The sequence below is a fragment of the Gouania willdenowi genome, unplaced genomic scaffold (genome assembly GCF_900634775.1).
Source record: "Gouania willdenowi unplaced genomic scaffold, fGouWil2.1 scaffold_7_arrow_ctg1, whole genome shotgun sequence".
NCBI lineage: Eukaryota > Metazoa > Chordata > Actinopteri > Blenniiformes > Gobiesocidae > Gouania > Gouania willdenowi.
In genome coordinates, this window is record NW_021145245.1 from 326,002 (window position 1) to 348,286 (window position 22,285).

The 22,285-nt window shown below is 33.5% G+C and overlaps 1 long non-coding RNA gene and 6 other non-coding genes across 7 annotated transcripts; all 7 read right to left on the bottom strand.

Moving 5' to 3' along the window:
* Window positions 1-6,439: 6,439 nt before the first annotated feature.
* Window positions 6,440-18,400, bottom strand: LOC114460833 (uncharacterized). The gene is made up of 4 exons (XR_003673760.1): window positions 18,311-18,400; window positions 13,622-13,673; window positions 7,339-7,427; window positions 6,440-6,454 (listed from the first exon to the last, which is right to left on the bottom strand). It is a non-coding gene; the product is annotated as an uncharacterized LOC114460833 (long non-coding RNA).
* On the bottom strand, window positions 9,266-9,337 carry trnaa-agc (transfer RNA alanine (anticodon AGC)). The gene has a single exon. It is a non-coding gene; the product is annotated as a tRNA-Ala (tRNA).
* On the bottom strand, window positions 9,618-9,689 carry trnaa-ugc (transfer RNA alanine (anticodon UGC)). Its single transcript has one exon. It is a non-coding gene; the product is annotated as a tRNA-Ala (tRNA).
* On the bottom strand, window positions 9,976-10,047 carry trnaa-agc (transfer RNA alanine (anticodon AGC)). Its single transcript has one exon. It is a non-coding gene; the product is annotated as a tRNA-Ala (tRNA).
* Window positions 10,332-10,403, bottom strand: trnaa-ugc (transfer RNA alanine (anticodon UGC)). The gene has a single exon. It is a non-coding gene; the product is annotated as a tRNA-Ala (tRNA).
* trnaa-cgc (transfer RNA alanine (anticodon CGC)) lies at window positions 10,676-10,748 on the bottom strand. The gene has a single exon. It is a non-coding gene; the product is annotated as a tRNA-Ala (tRNA).
* trnaa-ugc (transfer RNA alanine (anticodon UGC)) lies at window positions 11,375-11,446 on the bottom strand. The gene has a single exon. It is a non-coding gene; the product is annotated as a tRNA-Ala (tRNA).
* Window positions 18,401-22,285: the final 3,885 nt, after the last annotated feature.

Below are 22,285 nucleotides of genomic sequence, written 5' to 3' on the forward strand. Positions count from 1 at the left end.
AGACATCATGACTGGATGTGAAAGCAGCGGTTACTCTAAAAATCTATTTTTAAACTCCTTCAGCTTCACTAAACACTCAGTTTCCAGAGGAACCTTCACTTCCTGTTCTTAGATCCATCCAGTGGATGTTCTTCTCATGGGAACCATGTGTGTTTGATGGAGGATTATGTGCTATCCAATGAAAAGCTCTCCCTCTCTCTGACATGTTTCTCTGTTCAAAGAAATCCAGCACAGACAATAACACATCTTTATTTAAAGGAACAAAGCTTCACTGGACATTTGATATCATTACATTTACATTGATTCAAACTTTATGTCAGAAGGAAGATTTAAGAAGAACTTTAGGATTTATCATGGTTACATAGAACATTGTAAGTTCTAAAGAAAGGCTGGACAGGCTAAAGAACAGATTAAAGAACATTTCAGAGTTAGAATAAATCTATGAGCTGTAATCACAGAGTTGATAGAAATGTAAATATGGTGATAAAATGGGAGTGTTTGGACACTTTGGGCTCCCCTTCCCCTGATATTCATTCAGCACACTGCATGATCCATTCACAGGCTTTAGGCAGGGTTTCCCTGTCAGGAACCATTTCATCACATTCACTTCAACTGTAGAAAAACATACTTTATATAAAACACATCACATCTAAAATCAAGAAAATACTATTATGTGATGTATTAGATACTCATTTAAAACTCATTACAAATATGAATCCTTTATAACCACAGAGAAAAGAAACAGATTCAAAGGTACATGATGAAGATGGTCTGTATTAACACAGCATGTATATTCATCTGATTATTACATCTACTGGAATGTCACTAGTTTTATAGACTAATGATTATTATGTACAGTATACAAACACATGGTCATCAAAGACTGTTTTTATATAAAATGTGTGTCAAACTCAAGGCCTGGGGGACAAATTTGGCCCTTTAGAGCATCTAATTCAGTCTGCAGGGGAAAGTAAAAATGACAGAAAACAGGAATTATTGTGTATCTACAATTCAGTTGTAGATATCACAACTCCTCTAAAAACAAACAATTTTAAGTAAGCTCCACACTTTTAGCAGAGCTCACAGTTTTCCCATGCTGACACCACATGATGGGAGTTATTTTAAACTCAAATTATTCCACAACATTTGAGAAATGAAAACAAAGTCACTCATAAACTAAGGCTGGTTTTCCTATAATCTGCAGCCCTTTGGACCCTAAACTGGTCTGTATTTGAACCATCAACTAAAATAAGTGTGACAGCCCTGATATAGAATCTGTCATTAGTGTATAATAATAATAATAATAATGTGAATCATTCTTCATATACATCATGTATGAACACAGAAGCTATAGAATGTATATCCTGTATAGAAAGTGAACAAAGGGAAACTTCTTCCTTTCCAACTGATCATTGTATTGATCTTTTCTTTCAGACCACACCTTCAAAGATCAACAACTTCCTGAACTGTTGGTGTCCATTTTCCAGCTGACAGCAGGTTTATGTTGGAATCCTGTGCAGCCTGATCTCTGGGTTCTTCAGTCCAACACTGGAACCAGAAGGGGTCGTCACCATCCGTGTGTCGCTGGGATCTGAAGATGATTCCTGCTCCATGTCTCCATCCACACAGAGATGTGAGTGGAGAACAGATGAAGTGATGAAGGTCTTCCCACACTCATCACATCTGAAAACATTCTTCTCATGAACTCGTTGGTGGAGATTAAGGTTAGATTTCCACTTGTAAGATTTTCCACATGTGTCACATTTATGAGGTCTTTCTGATGAGTGGCTGAGTTGGTGTTGTTTTAAATATTTATATGTTGTAAAAACTTTGTCACACTGGTCACAGGGACACACTTCATGTCCAGTGTGAGATCTCAGGTGTTCAGTGAGGTTTTGTTTCCGTGTATATATTTTCCCACAGTGGTCACAGTGATACAACTCTGTTCTGGAGTGAGTCTGCATGTGCAGCTTTAAAGATGATCTTTGTGTGAAAGTCATTCCACACTGTTCACATCTGTGAGCTTTGATTCCACGATGAATGAGGACATGATGACTGAGGTTTCCAGATTGACTAAAAGTCTTTCCACATTCATCACATTCAAACTTTTTAACTCCAGTATGAATGACTTTGTGATTTATTAAGGTAGAAATCTGGGTAAAAGCTTTTCCACACTGTTCACAGTTAAATGGCTTTTCTCCAGAATGGATTCTTTGATGTACAGTGAGGTCTGATTTCCTGGTAAAGGCCTTCCCACACTGGTCACATGTATGTTTAGCTTTAACTCCAGCTTGGCTCTGCTGTTGAACTCTTTGCTCTGAAGTTTTTCTCTTAGATTTGTTTCTTTGTTGTGGCTGAGCTTCATGGTCCTGAGAACGTTGAGGTGTCACTTTGTTCTGGCTTCCAGAGTCCTGTAGAACAGTTAGAGATTAAACACAGAGAAGGAACCAAACAAACATTTGTGAATCAGTTGTTAAACCTCCAGCCCTAAACCAGCTCAATGTGGAAAAATGGATATTGGCATTACTTCTTTTATCAATTATTAATTTAAATCTCATTTTAAATCATATTTAATTTGCAGAATACCATACGAGATACTTGTTAAGCTTATTTTCTACAATGCTTGTCCAGCTTGAAAGAACATGGATGGAGAACAAGTAAGACGTGAGATCACCTCAGCTTTTAAAAGTTTATTCAGTTTTGTTGTAGGTTTTGTAGCAGGTTGAAAACCTTAAAGAAAAGGATGAAAAAGAGAGAAAGGAAGAATGAGTTCTAATCAAATGTTTTTAAAAGAATGAACCACCTGAGCTTTTCCTATTTTAAACATTTTATTTATTAAATTAATTAATTTTCTGCTATTTAATAATTAATGTTTTTAAATCTACCTACAATGTTTAACTATTTATATTTGTAAAATTAAATTATGTGCTTTGCTGTACAAATTTTAACCATTTTAATTAAAGTCTAACTTTTTAACAATGTATTTTACCCATAAACTTATTTATTAATTTTAGTATTTATGTAAATGTATTTATCTGAAACTCTTAACCAATATTTATTATTCTTAACATGTCTGTGATTTTATTCTTCATTGTTTTAACCTAAATTACACTATGAAATCACTAATATATATATATATATATATATATATATATATATATATATATATATTATATAAATTGGATTAAATAGTACCTTAATGTATTTTGACTAAGATGTCACTAAACAAACAAACTGGTAAAGCCAAACACGTTGGCTGTAGAGTTAACTTACATTTGGGTCAAAATACATATAAACATGGAATCAGCCTGTGTACTTTAACATGACCTATATTCTAACTTAAATACGTGCTTTTAGGAGCTTAAAATAAACAGAATAATTCAATAAATCTGAAGACACTCACTAACAACATCTCTGAGCTCCTCCACTATATTATCTGAGAGTCCAAACACACAGGTGTGATAGATTTTCAGTCAAAGTAGTGGGAGGAGGAGCTTAGACCTAATACTTATGTTGGGGCTCCATCTAGTGTCTAATTGTAGAACTACACCTACACCTGACCTCAGGTGAACACAACGGAAATTCACAGAATTGGGTTTAAACACCGTCACTGTGAGGGAAAGAACATTTTTTATGCAGAAATGTCCTTCCAACTCTCTTTGTAGTCGTTTCAAACACCACCTAAACACCGTCTAACCTGGTAAAAAACTACACAAATCATCACTGACTCCTACATCAGAGACACCAGTGTCTGTTTAACTTTAACATGTCTGTGAAGCTCTGTCTGTTTCTCATAGCGCTGCTGTGCTCCGTGAAAACATGACTCAGCTTTAATCAGCTTCACTTGATCAGAGCTACAGAACATCTGGATAAAGTTGTTCTGTTGTAGACCATCAATACCAGAGATTGTAGAGTATGAAACATCATAGATTATTGATAACTTCTGATACTGTAAAATATTCTAGCCTCTAGTGGTGAAAAAACACTTCTTACACGTGATGTTTGCACATTTAGCTTTGTTTAATCATTACGTTCTGGAATGATGTCATCAGGATAATTTAAATGAGGTTAATTTAAATTAAGTTGATCAAAACTTAATCAATAAACCTGATCAGATTCAGTAAATCATTGATCCCTGAGGGTAAATATAGTGACATTAATGCTGTTCTCATACATCTTTATATGACATGAATAATTAAAAAGGAGCAGTCAGAATAATCCATGTCACTACAATTTATATCTACCTTTTAATTGTATTTTACTCATTATTTTAAATTACATTTTTATTTTTGACATACATTTTTGTTCAATTATAGTTTCCTTTTTTATTAGTTTTTTATTTTGTTTTCTCACAGTACAACTTATATCTTCTTTTTAATTGTATCTACTTTATTTTTCATTCATTCATTCATTCATTTGAGCAGCATATTACAAACTTATTTTACATAACAAAATTAAAATAATTGTGCTCAAAGGAATTAAGGTTTTTTTTTTTATTTATTAGTATTTTGTTTCCTTACAGGAGTTAAAAACTAATATTTTCTGAAATAATTCATTAATATTTCTAAAAAAAACGGAATTTTAAAAAATTGATGTGGAAAACAGAATTTGGAAAAAAAAAAAGCTTTTAAATGTATGAAATCTTTTTAAAAATTGTAAATCAAATCAAAATATCTGTCAGAAAAATCACAATTAGGTTTTTTGTGAAAATGGTGCAGCCCTAATTAAAACACAAAATGCATTGAAGCTGTGATTACACCGTTTAATTCTATCAGAGTAATGATGTTTATAACGTGGACCAAGTACAGTTGTGATGTATTAAAGGTCTGTGTTAATGGAGGGCTACATGTAACTACAGTGTCTAAGTGACACACACACATAAAACACACTTACTGCTCCATCAACTCTGTAGTGCTCACATGTATTAAATACAGACGCTCCACGAGTCCACAGACAAGTTGGTCTGTTTCTAGACAAGCGTGCACTGACTGCGTCGTTTACTCACGTCTTTATAACATCATGTTTGGTCAGATTTTTAGTGCATCACTAATTAATAATGTAATTATTACCAATAAATTATTCAAATGTCACTCTATTAACCTGAAAACCATAAACTACCTTTATCAGGTCTGTCTCTAGTTACATTAAATTCTAGGATAGATCTGCATAATGATAATAATCATCTTACTAGCACAAGCTAAAAATCTTTTCATAAATGATCTTTTTATGAATCTAGAAAATGAGATGTTTCCTGTACTTGTTTTATAAATTAATTAATATAAATCAAATGTTTAATCGTATTTAATTTGCAGAATACCATATGATATACTGGGTTCAAAACATCAACACGATCACTTTTAAATGAAAAAAGTTATATTTTTAGTTGATTATTATCATATTTTAGTGTTTTTCTATATATATATTTGGTGTAGTAGAGGTGTGTGTAGATGTGACCTAATAAAGACTGTCAGTTATTTTCATGCTATGAGAGTAATTTTTTTTAAAAAAGTTCTTGCTGATTAATGACAGTATTTAAGGTTATTTAATCAATAAAAACCATCAGAAAATCAGAGTGTTTTATTATTAATATCTTTGCTGTAGTGGATAGAGAGATATAATACAGACTGTTGGTTGTTTTCAGCCTATTACAGTAACTGTTAAAGAAGTCATTTTTAAGTTATTCTATTTTTTATGATTATTTACAAATAAAAATGATTTAAAAACCATTAAACAGTATTTTATTACCATCTCATCTGTAGTAGTTAGAGAGGGACTTAATACTGATGATCTGCTGTTTTCATGTAGTTGAATGATATTTGAATAAGTTAATGATAAATAATAATGATTATGTCAACGACAATTCTTCAAAACACAGAAAAATATGTTTTGTTAATATATTTGGTGTAGTAGATGGAGACCAACTACAGACTGTCAGTTGTTTAGAGCAGTAATTCTCAACTGGTGGGTCAGGGTTTCCTCCAGTGCTCTATAGACCTGGGGGCTTTTCTTGCACCCCCTCCCATCACTTGTGTATTTATTTTAAATGTGTTTTCTTCATGGTTCAATCATTTTTTTCATACTGTGGATGGAGCTGAACATTGTTTTTTCATGAGGAGTGGTTCATCTACCTTCTATATATCTGTGCTCAGAGCTGTATGCACGTTACGGACGTGATTAGCAGAGATATATCATCAAGAACTTTCCCACTGGTAAGAATAGTGTTGTCAAAAAACTAAATAAAGTGTCAATACCAAAAAGTTAGTATCGGATACTATACTTTCTCACAAAGGTATCGATATTAACAGCACCATGTCCATCTCTTAATATATCTATGGTTCATCTCTAGTTTTTTCCCCCTCACCTGTTTCAATTGACAACTTCATTCGCTGCTGCAGACATAAACAGACACACGTGAAGCCCCTCCCCTCAGCTGCAGCTGAACACCAATAGGGAACTATAAATCACGGAATCGACCAATGAAAACGGTTAAACGCGGAAATGGACAGAATCAACATGAAACGCTGTCACCGTGAGGCAAGGAATGTTTTTTTATGGGGAAATGTTCTGGGGAGCACTGATAATGTGTGTACTAGACCATCAATACCAGGGATTGTAGAGTCTGAAACATCGTAGATTAATGATAACTTCTGATACTGTCAAATATTCTGACCCCTAGTGGTGAAATAACTGATGCATCCTTGCCTCCATTTGTTTTTGTGTAATCATTATGGTCTAGAATGATGTCATCAGGACCATTTAAATTAAGTTTTGATAAACTTAATTTAAAATAACCTAAACAATAAACCTGATCAGATTCAGTAAACCATTGATCCCTGAGGGGAAATATGATGACTGTGACAGTCAGAATAATCACTGTCACTACAATTTATATCTACCTTTTAATTGTATCTTTATTTTTGACATACGTTTTTGTTTAATTTTGTTTTTTATTCATTAGTATTTATTTTGTATTATATATCTTTCTTTTCCGGAAAAAAATAAATAAAATACTGGAGCTTGGTTGGGCGGGTGGGACGGCTTCGTAGTGGACGCCAGAAAAATTTCCTTATTTTCAAATCCAAAACTTGACAGGTATGAACAGAGTCGCTTAATGATGACGTAATGCCATGTGTGTCGTAAATGAACGAGATGACTAGTTTCTCTGTGGGAACTGAGTTGAGCTGGTGATCACGTCCGTTGTACCGTGCCAGAAAAGGGACAGGGAGGGGGAATTCCTGCTGTGAGCTTGGAACAGCCTGAGCTGGCAGTATGAGTACACCCATAATGGTGTCTTTCACTGGTTCTACATTCACTGGTTTTGTTCCACTCATTTCTCACCTTTTCTGAGGAGTCCATGTTTGCTGTCACGGCTGAGTGGTTCCACAATCCTCCATTCACCTGTAACATCAGCATGGAATCAGCTCCACCTGAAGGATGGAAGAGACAGAATGAACATGAAGGATCTAGAAATATTCATCCATCCTTTGCAGTGTCATCACTTTGAAATTGACTAAAACTATCAGTTTGTTCAGAGATCACATGATGTGGAGGAAAATGAAGGTCTTCAGTGGAAACAGTTTAACTTTACCGATTCTGCAACGTTGAGGAAAAAAAGAAAAAGAAAAAAACTGACCTATTAATTAGAAAAGCTGGAGCGGAGTATGGAATGAACTGATTAGATCAGAGTGTTTATATCACACATTTTAGATGCAGACCTATATAATGTGATAATAGTTTTTTACTAATATTGGACTAGTATCAGATATCTATATCAGAATGGAACATCCCTACTTTAAACTATTGTAGATGAAAGGTCACATGTCATGTAGGTATGTAGGGCATTAATCTACTGCCACATGACAAGTTAAGATCTAAACCCAACCATATAACACTGATGGAAAAGGTTCATCATTCATTTGTTGGTCGCGATGGGGCGGGGCTAACACCGGAGCTACAGTCTATTTCCAACCAGGAAATAGTGGCAGGGACGTATGTTTATTTCAAAATAAAGGTGTATCTTAAAGATGACGATGTTTATCCATGTCTTCATTGTGCATCAATGTAAATGAATCGTTAATTAATTAATTGATGTGGATCAATGTATTGTTACACCACTATGTGGAAGCTGTTAAAAAAGTTTCAGCCCAAACTGACACCGCGTCAGGGAGAAATTCACTCCACACACACACTAGGCATGGGCGGTAATACGGTAAAACTGTGGTGTCATAAAAATAGCAATGGTATCAGTATCATTAGGGCTGGGTATCGATTAGAATAACAAGTGCCCGATTCGATTTGATTCACGATTCTCGATTCACTTTTGATTGATTTAAGGATATAAAGCAGTACCAATTTTACTTGGATATGAAAAACACTCATTAAAACTAATGATGTAAATAGTAGAAACAACAGCTTTATCTTGGTGCATTAGTAAAAATTTGAATATTTACATTAATAATTGAATTTCATTAGGGATGTAACGATTAATCGTAAGGCAGTTAAAAATCGATTCATAGGTATCAGGATTCACATCGATACTGTGAAAATTTAAATTTGCTATCCAGAAGAGTTGGCGGCGGGCGTAATCTGCTAATACTTTCTATCTGGCCGCCTTCTACTTTTAAACACGTTCATAAATGATTCCTTACCCCTTTAGCAGCAAAAAATTTCGGTAATATTACGTGAATATCTGTAAAAGTCATGTTTTTCTATGAGCTCTGTCTGCTAGCATAGCATCTCTTCTTCACTGCAAGATATCTGCATGCCAACCGACCACAGTGAACATGACCTGAGCAGAGGGGTGGGCGATTCACAATCACAATTTTATCACAGTTTTTTTTCATTCAAATAATTTAGACCATTTTAAAGTGATTTATTAATAAAACAAACTTACTTAAAATCATCGCCCTAAATGGAAAAGAAGGAATAAAAGATCATTTAAATTGTATGTAAGCAACTTATCAAACTGGTTCCAAGTACGATTAACATCAAACAAAAAATGAGAAAAAAAAAAATGAGCAAAAAGTTGCAAATGCCCACAATCGGAGGGAAGGCAATGGTAAGGCATAAGACTTGAAAAAATTAAGATTTTTTTTTTTCTTTATGAGAAAAGTCTATCAAAAGACCCTAAAAACTAGTCTAAATATGATGTGCACACTTAAACTGGGATTAAAATGCAGAAGAGCATAAAAAATGAGAAAAATATGATATACACCCAATTTAGAAAGAAGGCATAGAACTTCACAACCCATGAGTTATTGTTTTTTGGAGATGCCAGGGATTGAACCTGGGGCCTCATACATGCTAAGCATGCGCTCTACCACTGAGCTACATCCCCTGTGATCTTGATGAAAAATGAGGAGAAAAAAATGAGAAAAAAGTTGCAAATGCCCAGAATTGGACTTAAGGTAATAAAAAGGCATAAGACTTGAAAAATTTGGGATTTTTTTTTATTTTGAGAAAAGGCTATCAAAAGACCCTAAAAACTAGTCTAAATATGATATACACACTTAAACTGGGATTAAAATGCAGAAGAGCATAACAAATGAGAAAAATGTGACAAACACCCAATTCAGCAAGAAGGCAAAGAACTTCACAATCCATGAGATTTTGTTTTTTGGAAATGCCAGGGATTGAACCTGGGGCCTCATACATGCAAAGCATGCGCTCTACCACTGAGCTACATCCCCTGTCCTCTAAACAAAAAATGAGAAAAAAAAAATTGAGAAAAAAGTTGCAAATGCCCAAAATCGGAGGTAGGGTAATAATGAGGCATAAGACTTAAAAAAAATTGGTTTTCTTTTTTTTTTTTTTTTGAGAAAAGGCTATCAAAAGACTCTAAAAACTAGTCTAAATACGATGTGCACACTTAAACTGGAATTAAAATGCAGAATGGCATGAAAATTGATTAAAAGTGGCAAACACCCAATTCAGAAAGAAGTCATAGAACTTCACAATCCATGAGTTTTTGTTCCTTGGAGATGCCAGGGATTGAACCTGGGGCCTCATACATGCTAAGCATGCACTCTACCACTGAGCTACATCCCCAATTGTGTACACAAAAAATGAGGAAAAAAAAAAATGAGCAAAAAGTTGCAAATGCCCAAAATCGTACGGCATAATCGTAAGGCATAAGACTTGGAAAAATTTGGATTTTTTTTTTTTCTTTATGAGAAAAGGCTATCAAAAGACCCTAAAAACTAGTCTAAATATGATGTGCACATTAAAACTGGGATTAAAATGCAGAAGAGCATAAAAAATGAGAAAAATATGATATACACCCAATTTAGAAAGAAGGCATAGAACTTCACAACCCATAAGTTATTGTTTTTTGGAGATGCCAGGGATTGAACCTGGGGCCTCATACATGCAAAGCATGTGCTCTACCACTGAGCTACATTCCCAATTGTGTTCCCAGAAAATGAGAAAAAAAAAATGAGCAAAAAGTTGCAAATGCCCACAATCGGAGGGAAGGCAATAGTAAGGCATAAGACTTGAAAAAAATTGAGATTTGGATTTTTCTGAGAAAAGGCTATCAAAAGTACCCTAAAAACTAGTCTAAATATGATGTGAACACTTAAACTGGGATTAAAATGCAGAAGAGCATGAAAAATGTGACAAACACCCATTGCAGAAAAAAAGCATACAAGTTCACAAACATTGAGTTTTTGTTTCTTGGAGATGCCAGGGATTGAACCTGGGGGTCTCATACATGCGAAGCATGCACTCTACCACTGAGCTACATCCCCAATTGTGTTCACAAAAAATGAGAAAAAAAAAATGAGCAAAAAGTTGCAAATGCACACAATCAGAGGGAAGGCAATAGTAAGGCATAAGACTTGAAAAAAATTAGATTTGGCTTTTTCTGAGAAAAGTCTATCAAAAGACCCTAAAAACTAGTCTAAATATGATGTGAACACTTAAACTGGGATTAAAATGCAAAAGGGCATGAAAAATATGTGACAAACACCCATTGCAGAAAGAAGGCAAAGAACTTCACAATGCATGAGCTTTTGTTCTTTGGAAATGCCAGGGATTGAACCTGAGGCCTCATACATGCTATGCATGCACTCTACCACTGAGCTACATCCCCTGTTTTTGTAATTAAAAATGAGGAAAAAAAATGAGAAAAAAGTTGCAAATGCCCAAAATCGGAGGTAAAATAATAGTAAGGCATAAGACTTGAAAAAATTTGGAGTTGTTTTTTTTTTTCTGAGAAAAGGCTATCAAAAGACCCTAAAAACTAGTCTAAATATGATGTGCACACTTAAACTGGGATTAATATGCAGAATGGCATGAAAAATGAAAAAAATGTGACAAACACCCATTGCAGAAAGAAGGCACAGAACTTCACAATCCATGAGTTCTTGTTTTTTGGAGATTCCAGGGATTGAACCTGGGGCCTCATACATGCAAAGCATGCGCTCTACCACTGAGCTACATCCCCCCACTAAAATTAAAACATTGCAATTGTATAAATTAATGTTAATGCTTTAAAGAATAAATAAATTAAAAATAAGAAAATGTTTATTTAGCACAGACATTCCAACAATATAAAATAAAATAGTTGAACCTGACCCCACTCATACATTAAATAATGTTGTACAGGCCTATAACTGAGCTGTTGGAAGAGTCACATTAAATATTTTATCTAATTAAAACACAAAGTGCATTAAAGTTATTGATGAAAAATCAGCTTCTATTGGTTATATTTATTTCTTTAGATGCACACACAGCTCTGTGTACATATCTTTAACTCGCTGGTTTACTTTTAATCCAATCAACAGATAATCTTTATAACGTGGACCATTTACAGTCGTGATAAAGTTCAGACGTGCACTGACAGCAGAGTTGTGGCACAAATATAACGCCATACGTGCCCTGCTTCAGATTGTTGTGTAGAGGTCCCACGGTACTACAGTGTTGATGTGACACAGAAACATAAAACACACGTACTGATCCATCAACTCTGTTTAGAAAACTCTTCAGCTCTGTGAGTCCACGGACACGTTGGTCTGTTTCCAGACAAGCGCACGGTGTCCGCGCTGTTTACGTCATCACAAGATTGTTACAGCTTGTTTTACGTGTTCTTTTGTTGTAGTGAACGTGCACTGTGTGTTGATGCACTGATGCATATTCTGCTTGCTTTTAAAATGTAATCCCTCAAAATAATCCCTGTTTTTACAAAAATAAAACAACATGTAATCTGATTACACATTTTTAATATACTGTCACAGATTACAGTTACATGCTTTTTGTATCCTGGTTACGTAAAAAAAAAAAAACGATTTAATCGATGAATCAAATTTGTAGATAAAAACAATTTTTAATTAAAAAATTTGAGTTTCAATTAATATTTAGATATTTATTTTTTTTCCCACCAGTTTTTTTTTTCTTTTTCGCGTTCCGATGTGAGCCTGCCTCCTCTTTGTTTAGATTTGTTTACCCATTGAGTAGGCTATATGTGTGTGTGTGCCACAGGCATGTTCACTTTTTTTATTCACACTATGCTGAGATGATAAGGAAAGAGTTTGTTATTTTTTTAACTGTAATGTTATAGAATATGTAGTTATATGATTTCTTAATCAGAAAATTTAAGCTACTGTGAAGTTGTTGTTGCACTTTTGCTTAAACCTGGATTAAAGTTTGAAATTGTTGAATAACAGCCTTATTTACTTTTATTTTGAGATTATTCTATGCATTTTAACTCTTGAGGACAATCACAGAAATAAAGTTGCACTTTTGACAATAAATCTGATGTCTGCACTCATTTTAAAGTGCATTAAAAAAATATTGAAAATCAAATCGAAACTTGAATTTTTCTTTTTAAAAATCTGAGATTTTTTTTAGGCAAAATGGCCGAGCTCTATGTTCATGTAAACTGAGATGTGTAAGAATTTGAAGATGAAAGATACTGTTTTATTTCTTGATGTTGATTTATTTTATTTTAAGCTGTTCTTAGGTTTCTATTTACATGATCAATAAAAAAAAAAAATCAAAACAAATTTAATCAAACATTATTCTATATAATTATAACTGTATATAATATAATACACTGTATTGTCCTCATAGAGAAGGTATTTATGGCTCCAGGAGGACTTTAATCCAGGTGAGATGAGGTTAAATGGTTCCTTGTAGAGTAAAGGTTACAGACCCCTGACCAGGGGAAGAGGGTTAGGAGACCCCACTATCAGAGCTGGACCCTCTGAATTTAATTCATGAGGTGAAACAATGCAGATGTTAAGTTATGCTACTGTTAACTCAATTCATGTACAGAATTTCTGCAAAATAAAAATTAAAAATATGTAACCTGTTGTTATGCTTTGCTGTTATTTCAAACATTTTTGTTACATCTTTTAAAATGATATAAAATAAATGACCTGTTATTTTAGCCACTGTTTGAAAACTTAATATTGACACTAAAACATTTTGCAAATCTCATTAAACTACGGTACGCTAGTTATAAGTCAACAATTCATCAGCATGTTGATGTGCTTCTTAACTTTAAAGATGATCAAATATTTCATTAGGAATATAATGACATAAGATGGCCTCAATGCTCTGGTTATGATCTCAATAGAAAAATAAAATAACATGAGACATCAATGATTTCAACACTGACCTGTTGTTGTGCAGTGCTGCCATCCATGTCATTTACACTTCTGTTGATTCTCCTGTGGAAACATAGACATTATATGTTAAGATGGAAACAGAAAACAGTCAATATAAAATACCCTCATTTCTGGTCTATAACCTGCTACTTCCCATCCACACAACAAATACTGTATATCTCTTAAAAAGACACAGAAACGTGTTCTGTTTTTAAAAAAAATGTAAATTATTGATAAAAAGTGATTTCATCATAATGAGAGCCAATATGATGGATAAATATTACTTTGGACAGTGTCAAGTGAATGCATTTAAAGAAATGAACACAAACGCAAAAAGGTCACAACACGAATGCAAAATGGCCACAACGGAAGTGTTTCCGACGGACCGGTATTACAGACGGACACGTTTCTGGCGGATGTTTTTAACCCACCAGAACAGAGAAGAACGGTTCGGCACACACGTGGACTGCGGATTGGTTGACGGAAGAAATATTTATTTTTTTTAAAAATCATTATTAGTAATGCCTCGATGAAGCCTGTTCCATTTGCGACGTCCGTGTGTGCGCGCGCGCACGCGACAAAGCGACCGTACCCACGTACATGTGGTTCACGCTCCTGGCTGTGTATCTGTGTGTGATTGTGTGAGAGTTGAAGAGAGAGAGACACACAGAGGGAGGCAGAGAAAGGAACAGTTCTGTGTGCGTAATAAGTCTGTATGAATGTCGTCATGTCTCCATCCATGTCTTTTAAAGCTCTTATTAAATAAATATTAGCTCTAGTCCAGATGGCCATCCTTGACTATTGTAGGAAATTTAAATTATAAACTCAGATCTGCTTTTTTTTCTTCTTTCATTCTTTTTGATGATGTGGGCATAGGCTCGTTTTTAATTCACTCTCCATGTTCAAAAAAGAAGGTGTCATAACTAGTTTTTTTTTTTCATACACTTATGTGTATGGTAATTACAGGTAAATTACCTGTAATTACTATACATTTATGTGTATGTAATTACAGGTAATTACCTGTTTAAAGGATGATGTATCATGCCTTATATTACACTTTATATGATTAAAAATGTTATTTAAGCATTGGATTGACACCTCAAGTTAAATGTTGTTTGTATTTAATGAGCAGAGAAATGTTGCACTAAGTGTTCTACTAAATAAATGGAGAGTAAAGTTATTCGTCTGGTATTTTTCTTTTTTTTCTGCTGATCAGAAAAATGATCTGATCCGTGAATGAAAACCGTGATACGATCAGAACCGTTCGTTTTTTGATCCGTTGCACCACTACTAGTCAGCATGTCAGCATTACAGACACCAAAGAATTATTAAGTGCTTAAACAGGTCAGAAGTACGCTCCGTAATATCACCCAGGCCTAATGTAACCAAAGCAGTAACGTTTTATCTTATAAAGGATATGATTGTATAAACTGTGTGAAATGAGGCGTTCAAACACTGTTTAAAGTAGGATTTTATTAATATGAGTGTTACTCAATAACAAACAAATCACTAGACTGATATGATGCCTTGTTATGATGCTAATGCTAACACCACTTTAGTTAAACAAAGTAAAAACACTGAGACTAAAATAACTTGTCACCCTTTTTGTTTGATGTTAATTGTACTTGGAACCAGTTTGATAAATAACTTACATACATTTTTTAAAATTATTAGAAAATGACTGTGTCTTAAATGATCTTTTATTCATTTTTTCTTATTTAGGGCGACAGTTTTAAGTAGGTGAATTAATTTGTTTTATTAATAAATAACTTTAAAATAGTCTACTTCGTGATCGTGATTTTACAAATAAAAAATCGTGATATGTTTTTCCCATATCGCCCACCCCTAATAAGAGCTAATAAATGTGTTTCACCATGCAGGAAAATGTAATCAGAACAAGGTAATATTAACGTATAATAATCTTACAATTAATAAATCTTGGGTTTTTTCCCCTTCATGTTGATTTGTCCATATCTGTTTAAATATTTTTTTAAAAACATGAACATTATAAATTCAGTTAATCACATGAAAGTACATTATCTTACTAAGGGTTATATTAAAAGATAAGTCATTAACCAAAGCAATGTACAGGATGAGCTTTTAGGGTCCTGCCTATGTTACGAGTCCCGGTCAGTGACCACGTTAACAAAGAGAATGTCTGCAAAACACTGGAAAGTACATGTAGAGTTTAAGAGTAGGAACCACACAGCACTCTTGTCTTTTACCAGATTGTGTATATTAGGGATGTAACGATTCACTCAACTCCCGATACGATTCGATTCTTGATACTGGGTTCATGATACGATTCTGTCACGATTTATTTTACAAAATGGGACTGTAGACAAATTTTTTTTTTGGGAAAAAAACTAGGAAATACTGTACTATTTTCCTTTTATTTTTCATTGTCAAAAGAATTCCTTGATAAACAATTCAAAACAATGCAATTTAACTAAAAAAAAAAATCTTGAATGAAATAAATAAAGGAATAATAGAAATGAAAATGAAGCCTATTAATTTAAATTCTGGTTCTATAATAAAAAATGCAAAACTGCATAATAGTTCTTTTTCTTTTTAAAAGTGAAACTGAAAATGTATTTTGTGCCTTAACAATTGGACTTTAAAAAAAAAAAAACGTCATTGCACTGATTTACGTCATATTTGTTTGGACCAGCAGAGGGCGTTGGTAACACAGTGGTCGGTTGGCATGCAGATATCTTGCAGTGAAGAAGAGAAGCTATGCTAGCAGACAGAGCTAATAGAAAAACGTGACTTTTACAGATATTCACGTAATATTACAGATATTCTTTCGGTGCTAAAGGGGTAATGAATCATTTATTAACATATTTAAGAGTAGAAGGCAGCCAGAAAGAAAGTATTAGCAGACTCCACCCGCCGCCTACACTCTGCTGGTTTAAAAAGGTACTGCGATTCAATTTTCAGAAAATCGATATCAACCGTGATACCTATGAATCGATTTTTAACTGCCTTACGATTAATCGTTACATCCCTAGTGTATATTAATTCTCTTTGAAGCTCATTTACAATACATTTCAATGTCCAGTACAAACAATGACAAATTAAGTCAAAATAGAATGCAATTCTATATTCATTCATCTTTTGTTATCCAAAACCATATGTAATTACTGCTTATTACATTTCCAGATGACTGATTGTAATACCAGAAATGTACACATACTGCAGCTTTAATGTGCTATAGGTTTCTATGTAAATAGCGCAAAACTCAGTTACTCTCCTGTGCCTCTAGCTATGGCTGGACAAAAAATAGATTTAATTGATTCATTGAATTTGTAGATAAGAACGATTTTTATTTAGCAAATTTTAGTTAAAATTTTTTTGTTATTTATTTATTTATTTGTTTACCCTTTGAGTAGGCTGTGTGTGTGCCACAGGAATGTTTAATTTTTTTGTCGGTGAGTAGATTAGAACAGCACCGCTCAATCCACCACTTTGTATCCCTGTCTTTATATTATATTTGTATTTTTTGGCACTTAAAATATTTGTACATTATGTAAATTATATTAAGAATTGGGAAAACTTTTGACCACTAACTTAATGAGTTAAAAACATGTTTAACTCATTTAGAAAATGTGAAAGCAGCTTTAAATATATACTTTTGTGAATGAAAAATGTAGTTTTACAAAAATAAAACTTTTCTTCAAAACAAACTTAATCTGAAAACCAGAATCCAGACCAAAAATATAATCCTGTAATGAAATCTGTAACATATTTGTGTGCTTATATTACGGGCCCCGGCTGGCACGGTGTCCACGTTAACAAAGAGAATGTCTGTAAAGTACATGTAGAGTATAAGAGTAGGAACCACGCTGCACAATCGTCTTTTCCCAGATTGCGTATATTAATTCTCTCTTTGAAGCTCATTTACAATAATACAGTTCAGTGCTTTCAATATCCAGTACAAACAATGATGAATTAAATCAAAATAAAGTGCAATTCCATGTTCACTCATCTTTTGTTATCCAAAACCATATGTAACAACTGCTTATTACATTTCCAGATGACTTATTGTAACAACAGAAATTGACACATACTGCAGCTTTAATGTGCTATAGGTTTCCATGTAAATAGTGCAAAATTCAGTTACCCTTCGGTGCCTCTAGCTATATATATTAAAGGTATTGTAGACGATGTTTAGCTTCCGGGTGGATCATCAAGACTATTGGTCCTCCTAATTGTCAATCATGTTTACTAAAGGCCGTCGTACGTGCTCGTGCCCGGTGCGCACCGGGTCCTTTGAAAATAGATTTTCACTTACCGGTGGCGAGTCTGACATAGTGGGAAAAGTGCAAATCTTCTTTTGTAAGGTAAGCTTGTATGACCGATGTCCACACCAACTTGTAAACAGAGCTGTGCACGAGGAAAACGGGGCTCGTGCACGCTCTCCCGCACACGTAGGCGTGTTGCGCATGCGCATTTTTTTTGTTTTTTTCCAAAATGTGGAGAGAGCGTTTCTTTTTTTAAACATCGTCCACAATACCTTTAACTATAGCGGGAATTACACTAAATATCGCGATACTACCGTGGCGAGGCGGCTCGGCTCTACCGCTGTTAAAGTCTATAAAACTGACATCACAAGTTGCACAACTTATCAAAACAAAGTGACTTATAAGTAATGAAAGCCTAAAGCTTTCATTAACAGTTGTTTTAAACCAAGCACTAACCTGTAAAGTACATGTAGAGTGTTAGAGTAGGAACCACGATGCACACTCGTCTTCTCCCAGATTACGTATGAGCGGAAACAGGAAGTGAGTCACACTAATGTAACCGGGGAACTGCAATCTATAGTGCCGAAGGTTCCGCTCCTCTACAATAGTATTTATACAGGACTACTTTTACTAAGTACACAATAATAATAATAATAATAATAATAATAATAATAATAATAATAATAATAATAATAATAATAATAAGTGGCATCAAAACAATTACTTATAAAATAATATCAAATGTGGTTACATCTTTTGAGTGTACCATACTTACATGTAAACAAAACAAAGCTCAACTGTCTTACTATAAATATAAATATACCTCCTGTCCTCCATGTTTTATGTGATTGTGTTTTCATGTTTCTTGGACGGAGATGAAACTGAAATTTAAATTTCCTCTTGTGGGACGAATAATGGATCTCATTTAATAAACATTTGATGTAAGAAATCATTACATGTGTAGATATTATTTAACAGTTTAAATTGACTTTCTTTAGCTTTCAGCAAACACAAATATATCATCAGAATATTTTTTACTAAAATCAGAGTTAATAACTTGTAAAAAAAAAAAAAGAATTTATTTTCAAAGGAAGAAGAAAAACATTATGGTAATGAAATTTCCTTAAAAAATATAATATAACAATAATAATTTAAATAACAAAAAAAATTTAAACAAGGCAAATGCAACTCTGGATTTAATGTGATCTACACAGTGACTTTATTTTCACTGCTCGTACAATATTAATCTAAAATATATATTATTTCTGAGAACAAACCAATGATAATTTATTCATGAATTAATTTATACTCAACAAATTTCCTCTGAAATCCATTAAATCATCCACAGACCAAATCCTTCAGGCTGTAACTACTTTATTCACTCTTAAATCACCATTAAACACATTTATTCTGACTGGCTTGTCAATTAAGTTGCTAAAAAACGCTGGTTGTGACGTCAGCGCAAAAGTTGAGAGTGGTTGCCAGGTTGAGTATTTTCCCGCTGATTGTGAGATTATAAAATAACTAACTTTGTGATCAAACAGTTTAACGTTGGTTAAAGGTGATATTTATGTTTTATTTGGATGATGAACGGATGGTTTTTAGGGCATTTCTGTGGATATTCAACATATTTCATGCGGGGAATCATCGGTTGTATCTGGCAACCAGCTAGAGTCAGGAACAAAGCAGTGAAATGGAGGACGGACAGAGCTGGATGATGACTACCGTTAAACTAGAAGAAGAAGAGGAAAAGGAACAAATATTATTGAGGGAAGTGAAGCTGAGTATGAGTAAGACGGACAGTGATGATGATGATGATGATGAAGGCTGCAGGAGGAAAGCTGTGCTGGAGGAGCTTCGTCATCCCGACCATGTGTGGGACGGAATGTTTGCTCCAAAGATGGAGAAAAGCGGAGAAGAAGAAACGGAGGAGTTTTCAGATGTGTGCTCTGTGAAGGAAGAGGTTAGAACACTCCGTGTGTTTCCATTCATTCACTCACTCACTCACCACATTCATCCGCTGTTACACACACACTGGAGACTAGTTTAACTGGTGACCCACTTCATTCACACTCACATTTCTCTATCAATATGTGACGATGTAAAGGTGGAACAACCTGTGTGTACTCAGTGGAACACAGAGAACAAACTACAGAAAAACACACTTTATGTTAATGAGCTAAGGAGTGGGCAGGGACCGTCTACAAAGTCACACCCCCAAAGGAAGCGTCAACAATAACACCAATAACCCTGTGGACAGTCTTTATTAGGGCTCTCTATTTACTATAGCAAATATTGTTAAGAAGATACTTTATCTTAAGTACTACAGAAGAACTATTAACAAAAATACTGTTTATTTTTTTTTTAAATTTTATTAATATTTTATTTAAAGTTTGTAAATAACCAATACTGTAATTAATAGTAATTTCATTTATTATCCTGTAAACCAGGTTCTCAACTGGTCTCACCCTGTGACCCACATTTTGCCACAGTCATTAAATCATGACACACTTTTTTTAGAACTCAACCAACAAAATTTAGTCTTTCAAAAATAGCTGTCGACAACACACACACACATAATATTTTTAAAAATATAAATCTATATATTTTCCTGTGCAACATGCATTTCACAGCATGCCTATCAAAAGAAAAGTTTATTTCAAAATAAAAGACAAGTCCATCATGAGGCATTAACTTAAGTATTTATTTATTTTGACCAGCTGTTCATGACCCACTTTTGGGTTCTGACCCAGGGTTTCCCCCAGAAAACGTGCTAAGTCTGGGGGTAGAGAAGCCCACTGGTGTTTAAAAAACAATTGTTAAAAGTTGAGAGGAATTTTGAAATAATGACTTATGTGATATTATAAGCCATTTATTAACGATATTTAAACGTAGAGTCTTACAAAAAGGCACAATCTTGAAATACGGTTTTAAAGAACACAAAAAAAATACAATTAAAATAAATAATATCAATTGTTTTCACTGTAGTTAAATCCTAGTGAATCTTAAAACAAGACATTGCTGGTCACATTTCAAAGTAAAATAAATTAACATAAATAAAATCGTGTAAACATGGCCAAGGGGTAAAACCAGGAAACTCAGTGATTGACAGCCTACATCATGAAAAACATGAAAGCTATTAGTTATTTTATCATATATATTTCATTTTAGTCAGTGTACTGTATTTACATTATTTATTGGTTACTTTTGCTTTCTGCATCTCAATGCTAGTGCCATGGTGTAGAGTCTAGGGCTGCAACTAATGACTATTTTAATAGTCGACTAGTCATTGATTATTGAAACAATTAACCGACTAATCGGATGATAAATCCTACAATTATTTACTCTATGTTGCAACAATCTTTTACATTTGGCTTGGGTCAAAGTACGATAAATAAAAACAATACATAAGTGAAAAACAATTCTCAACTTAAAGTGTAAACAGGTTCCTTACAAACACAAATTGAACTGAATAAATCATCACCAGAATGTGATTCATTAATAACATTTATTCATTATAAAAATCTACAATATCTGCTGACTCATAGAGCTGATATTTTATGAAACATGTTTGATTATATGGGTCACTCCATTAGTGTTATTGTATATCATTTATTTATTTCTTCATTTAATAATAATAAATAATAAATAAAATTATTTTAGAAAAAAAATAAAAAGCACATGAAAAGCAAAACTAACTACAATAGTGTTTTTATTGCTGCTGAATCTAGTTTATTTTATATCTGATGATGATTTACATAAAGTTATGGTTGATAAATATCACTGATTTACTATAAATAAACTAGATCAGACTTGATGATTTAATCATATATATATTGAGAGTATACTAATGGGATATTCTGGTGTAATAATCACAATATTTACATTACTGTCTAACAGTGTTGGGAACGTTACTTTAAAAAAGTAATTCGTTATAATTACTCACTACTTGTTCCAAAAAGTAACTGCGTTAGTAACTGAATTATTCTATAATAAAAATAACTAATTACCAATGAAAGTAACTATTTGCTTTACTGTTAAAAAAAAAAGTTGCTATATATCAAATAATTCAGATTTTTTAGATGTGTGTCGTTATGAGGTGCTTCATTAAATTTGAGTTGCTTACAATGCGCGCGCGGTCACATGAGTAAAAACACTGGCTCTGATTGGCTACTAGGGCTGTCAAAATTGCTCAAAAATGACGTTTGAATATTCCCTCTTAACTCCACCTCCAATATTCGAAAATCTTTTTTTTCTTTTTTTTTAATTGCCAAAAAAATATATATATATCTGGTTGCGCATGTTGTCAATAACATGCATTAAGTCAATAACAGGACAAATTAATACAAAGATACATATTAAGTACTTGTTTTTTTTTTAATTCAAGTTAAAACATTTGACAACCTTGAACGTATTATTGCCCGCACCGTC